Source organism: Tarenaya hassleriana, unplaced genomic scaffold, assembly GCF_000463585.1.
Source record: "Tarenaya hassleriana unplaced genomic scaffold, ASM46358v1 Cleome15, whole genome shotgun sequence".
NCBI classification, from domain to species: Eukaryota; Viridiplantae; Streptophyta; class Magnoliopsida; order Brassicales; family Cleomaceae; genus Tarenaya; species Tarenaya hassleriana.
In genome coordinates, this window is record NW_010964923.1 from 3,082,585 (window position 1) to 3,089,259 (window position 6,675).

Sequence of the window (6,675 nt, forward strand, 5' to 3'; positions counted from 1 at the left end):
TTTTTGAATAATAATGACACTGATATTAAAATGCTATTGCATCTTGTGGTAATGACGTGGATTTCTTTAGAATACAAGCATTTATGGTAAATCTTTCGTCCTTGTATGGATTTTTTCTCTCTGGTATTTTTCTTCTAAATCGTTCTTATTTTTTGTATTTCTTTCAATTTTGGTTTTAGTTTGTAATTCAGTATCTGATTTGTGTTTCATATTTTTCAAAATTTTCCTAAGCGAATTTTAAGATTTTGTCGGTTAAAAAATCTTTTTCTAATAATCAAATAAATTGACCGGTGATACGATTCTGATCTACAATAAATACTTAAATATATCGCCATATACAGTACATGGTTTTATATATATTATAAAAAGATTGTGTTCGATTTTTTGTTTATAACTGAGAGATTCACCTGGACCTTCGACCCAATTTACATCTCTTCGGACCCGCGAGCAGCCTTTAGAGTACATCTAATGGCCCAGAGAGCAACACCTTAAATGCATCTCTCCATCTCCATCAGTTGGTTTCGAACTCACGACCGGAGTTCAGAACGCAACACACTTTCGTCACTCGACCACCCACTGATGGGTTTCTGTTCGATTTTTTAAACCGGTTTTGGTTTGATTTATCCAACTCGATTTATCCAAACTAGAGTGATCATTTCGGTTCGATTAAACAAAATCGAAACGGATCCAAACGGAATAACTAAGATATAATAAATATGGCATAAAGATCAATAAATAAAACAAATTTTTAAAAAATGAATCGAAATAAGTATAGTTTGTTAAAACCTAAAATTCCGAATTAAAAATAATCGAGCCAAAATATGAATTTTTACAAGAAATTTACTACCACAAATTCCTGAACTTTTTTTTTGGGAATTTTACTTATTTTATTTGTAATCAATGAACATGCTTTCAAATATTTACATACAAAATTTACATATATATTTAGCATTATCAATCCCTCGTTAGAAATTTAAATATCTCTAACATTAAGTATACATACGAAAATGCTTTCGAATATGTACAAGGTACTGAAAAAACTTATTTTATTTGATAAAAATAACAAATAAAGCTTCCATGCGAATGAAAAAGGCCCATCAAATTTCAAATATGCCCACATTACACAATGGACCGCGCCGCCACAAAATTCGATTTTTTTTGTTATAATGTTTATGATTAGTATACAATTATAAATATCGATAGAGACATATTATCCCATAATTTTATATTAAATAGAGTTTATCCCATTCAGTAGACAATCAAGCAGTCTGTACCCCAAGTGATGTATCAAATATTCGAGTTCAACACTGCGATCACTATCTAAACCCGACAATGAAATTGCAATCTAAATCATTTAAATTAAAAAAAGTAAATAATTACACAAAATGAGAACCACTAATTTGGGATTAGATTTATTTATAAATTTGTAATTATGGGATAAGATAAATAAGAGCCAAGTGGGTTTGGGGATTAATCTTTGTCCACACAGTGACAAAACATTTCTTCTACAAATTCAAGACTAATGCACAAAATATCAGGGGTTTAATCTCATCTGCTAAGGTCCAAAAATGGGACAAAGCATATGCTATGTTGGTTTGTCTCACATTATATATATTTGTATAAATATTTCTGTAGGTCCTATAAGTGTGTCTGTGTATGGTGTCATTCTTGTGTATATATAAACGTGTAAGACCATATAGATGTCACGTTCTGACACCGCTATGGAACATTAGAACTATCCTCACACACCAACACGAGATTTTTTAGTGTGTTTTGTTCTCACTCACACATATTCCGAAAAATATTTTTTAGGAGATCACCAATCCTAAGACTATTCCAGAGCAAGTACACAAAATTTTGGAGTTTTCTCGGGATAAACAAACGAAAATGTAGATGCATCTTATTGGTATGAGTAGTTCAATTAATTCCTTTTAGTTATCGTTGATTGTATAGTCTCATACCCATATATAGCCACCGGATCTCTCTCATTTCGATGCGTTCGATTTATCCTCGTATCCTTCTCACCTAGAAGCTTGCCAGAAATCGCTTTTTGTCTGGGCACGTACGCACCAACGATCATTTGTCCATTCTCATCGGCACCGAGTGTCACAATAGAGATGTATAATGTTTCTCACGTTAAAACGATCATAATTTTATATGACAAGCATATATTAAAGAAGATTTCGCACTAAACATTTTTTTATTAATAAAGAAAATTTATCTCATTCCCAATATTGTTGTTGTTATATACCTTAATTTTTAGCAGATTATATATCTAATAAAGAAATAAAAACCCAATAATAAGGAATCTAAACTAAACAGAAATAACCATAATGTTTAAAATGTAATATTATGTAAATTTTGGACTATATTAAAATATTAGGATTTCTAAAATATACATGTGGAAACACAATATTTCTTCCATATGTAAGCTTGTTTTCTTGGTTTGATTTGATCTGTCTTTTTAATTGGGCGAACCACCACGCAGTTGGCTAAAAATAAATATCATTTAATAATGTAACTAAACGTATTTTTCCCAATTTTGAAAATGGTCTTCCCTTCAATAGGAGTGTGTATATGTAAAGCCATCATATCTATCTATTCCAATGATTATAAAACCATACAAATTCATATAAACGAACATCAAATAAAAACACACACCTAATCTATCATTTATTTCTCAAGACAGAGGAATGTGATGTGTATCCCAACTCAAAAGCATCATAAAAAAAAAGTCCACAATCATTCACTGATATCAACAAAATGTGTGTGTGTGTGTATATATGTGTATATATATTAGACTTTCGAGAATTTCGGACAATGATTGGTTGGGCCAAAGTGATGTCGATGGAGATTTTGATTGTGGCAAATGTCCAAACCTTCAATTTGTTCATTTGATTAAATGCCAAAACTCTTACTTAACGACAATGTAATGGAAAAAAAAAAACTAGTTGATTTCATGTTTTAAGAAAATAGTAATAAAATACGAAAAACTCAAGAACCCTTTCATGATTACACCATAGATTTACCCTATTCTCTCCTACAAGTCCAACTAGTTATTATTTTTATTTTTTTTAAATAGCATATTTTATTTTTAGTATTCAATTAATATTTATTATAAAATTATAAAATAAATAATCTCTCATTACCGATATTCGAACTATTCATTGGATTAGAAATCCTATACATCAAATCGTACATGCACGATAATCAATTCTAGAGTATTAATCGCGTGGTTAAACATTTAACCAATAATAGAATAAAAAACAACGAATTGGCTCATTAATCTCATAGTATCAATCTCAGTCTTCTTCGTCTATAATCTCCCCTTTTTGTCTCTAATGTCGCTCTCTTTTCTTGTATGTGGTTTTCCCCACTTTTTTCTCCCTTCATTCCTCCTTTTACTTCTGGAAAATAAAGAAATTAGGTCAAATTCCCGATAGATGACCCAGACTTTGTCACATCTGGTATAGTCCGAGCCATGTTTCTTTTAGCAAACTTCGTTCTTTTGAAATCCTGACTCGGTCGGAATCTTAGTTACGATGAATTGGAAAACGAGCTTGTTATAAGTGGTTATACCGATGTTAGTTTTTAGTCTGATCTAGATGACTATCGATTACAATCAGATTGTTTCTGGTTGAATGGTGGTGCAATGAGATGAAAAAGTTCCAAACAAATGACCGTTGTACATTCTACTATAGCAGTCGAGTAACAACAATATCAAATGCGATTAAGGAAATAGTTTGGATCAGAAAGTTTGTGGATGACCTGGACGTTATTCATAGTATTACGAGTCTTTTTGCATTATACTGTGATAACAATGACGCTATTACACAAGTCAAAGATTCCAAGTCACATAAACGATCCAAACATATATTTAGGCGATTTCATTTGATAAAAGAATTCATATACATAATAGATATACATAATAGAGATGCAGATCGGTAGAGTATCAATGAATTATAACATTATCCATCTATTAAGAAACCACTCAAATCGTCGAAGCATGAAGGTCATGTTAGGTATATGACCTGTATTGATTTTTTCTTTTAAAAATATTATTTATCAAATTTAATAAAATTTTAAGGAAAATGTGGTTAAATTTTATAAAATTTGAAGAAAAATGTAGTCTCATTATAATTTCGTTGTGGATCCCGCTGTTTTTAATTTTTAATGTATTTTGATGTTACCTAACAAATCAAATAAAAAAGTCTCTATCTCTTTTTTTTCCTTTTTTTCCTCGTTATTTTCCAAAAATTAAAATTTTATTTTTATATTTAATTAAATAAAAAACAATTATCAATTTAATTATAATCAAACAAAAAAACTAAAAATAAAAAATTTAATATATATAAAAATTATCATTATTATTTTAAACAATGTTTATTATTTTTATTTATTTGTTTTGATGTATTTATTATATTTATAAATTTATCTATATATATTTATATATTTATTTAATTTTTATTTGATTTTGTAGAAAAACGAATGAATAAATTTTTTTAAAAGAATTTTGCAGCAACATATCAATTTGATGATAAAATACATCAAATTTTCAATTTTATAGTGATTATTTAGTTTATTTCATTGAAAAAATATATTTTAAATAATTATAAACAAAATTGTTTAACTATATTTTAAAAAATAAAAATCATACAATTCAATTGTGTGATGTAAACATTATTAAACGATAGTCGAGATGTAGTGGTGCGAGAAAGTACAAAGTGTTTCCATAACTATGGTTTGATCCCATTTTGGACATCATCAATGTAAAAAAAAAAAATTTTAAACGATATATTTTTATTAATTTTATAATATATATATATATATATTGTTGTCACGTCCACTGAAAATTTTTTCTAGGTCTCCAATGAATTCAATTAACCAATATCACCTCTCCGGGTTTTTTTTATATAAAATCCGTCGCGTCATGCATCAAATTACACGTAAGTATTTATCAAACTACATCATTATTGTACCGTACACACACACACACACACATATACACACAATACTGTAGAGCATATATATGAATAAATAGGGTAATCAGTGAACCCAATAATAGATGCCATGTGAAATATCGTGAATATTAGTTTGGTGAAATGTCGTGAATATTGTTGATTGACGACACTGCTAGTTTCTCCAATAAGGAAAATTTCAATCCTGTCATTCCATGCAACCAATAATGCGTATACCAATGTAACATAATATAATATAAAAGTAAATTTTAATTCAGATAAAACGAAATTAACGGAACCGAAAATGAAATATTTATTGAATAATCTGATTTAGTTCAATCAAATTAAATCCGAAATAAAACAAAACCAACCGGTCTTGATCATCCCTAGAGAAATCCTGAATATTATAAAAGTATGGTCTGTATGACTATCAAACATTAAAATATTATATTCCAAAATCAGTAGAATCGAAAATAAAAAAAATGTATCATCTAATCCGGTTTAGTTCAATTTTGTATCAATTTAAACTATATGAAACTAAAAATAAATCGGAAATAATAAAAATAAAACCAACCGAACTTAATTATCAGCAGAAAATGTTATGGATATCTTACAAAAATTTAATTAAAAAGAAAAAGAAATGACAGAAATGGAATGGTCTCTTGGATAGATTCGAAGGGTAGTCAAAGCTTTTGCCAAAAATGGTGTGTAGTGAAACTTTGATGCGCGTACGGAAACTAAAATTAGGCAGACAGACAAGAGATCTCGTATCAATGGCTTCGGTCCCCGAATCTTCCGATGTCTGAATCATTCATATGCACTATTTTCTTTTCTTATTATTATTATTTTTTTGGTTCAAAATCATCGCATGAACTAAACAATGATGATATCTTTGTTACGTATCGGTAATGTTTTGGTGATATTTGTCATTCACACGTAATTGCTGATGAATTTCAAAGTTTCGTAAAAAAAAATTACTCAACATTATTACTCGCTCTGCAAAAATTTATGATTTATAACCTTTGGTTGCGAATCTAATTAAAGACAAATTTTAACTGTACTCAATTTATGAAATTTCAATAAAACCTTCTTCCATTTGATTTCATTGGAGTTTATATATTCTAAAAATATTTTCATCTATTGATAATTTAAAAAAATAAACAAAAAGTTTTCTAATCTAAAAAGATTAGAAACAACGGAACATTTTTCATGTTCTTTGGTATGCATATTTTGTGAATACAATATTGTATAATCAAATTGGTGAACATCTTTCGGTGATTTTTCCAATTTGGGCAATTTAAAAAGATTTATTTTAATTTTTAACAAACAATATTACTGTAGACAAAATTTAAAATATAATTAATCAAATCATTTGTTTACAAAAGAATAAATTTATATTAATAGTAGTATCAAGTAATAAAAATTTATAGATCCAAATTTTGGGTGTATATGTACATATACACATGCTTATATAATATTCACATAGAAGAATGTGTGATATATAATTGATGATGATGATAATGAAAACAAATAAGAGTTGAGCTGTAAAAGTGACACCCAAGTGTTGGATCTCACTTCCTCACCTTTTCTAAAGTCTACCGAATCTCTTTACTTCTCTCAAGACTCGTAGAGTTGTTCTTCACGAACTCCGTCACGTGACTTAGCTTTCAATATCCACAAATTACACACACACACACACACACACACACATATATAT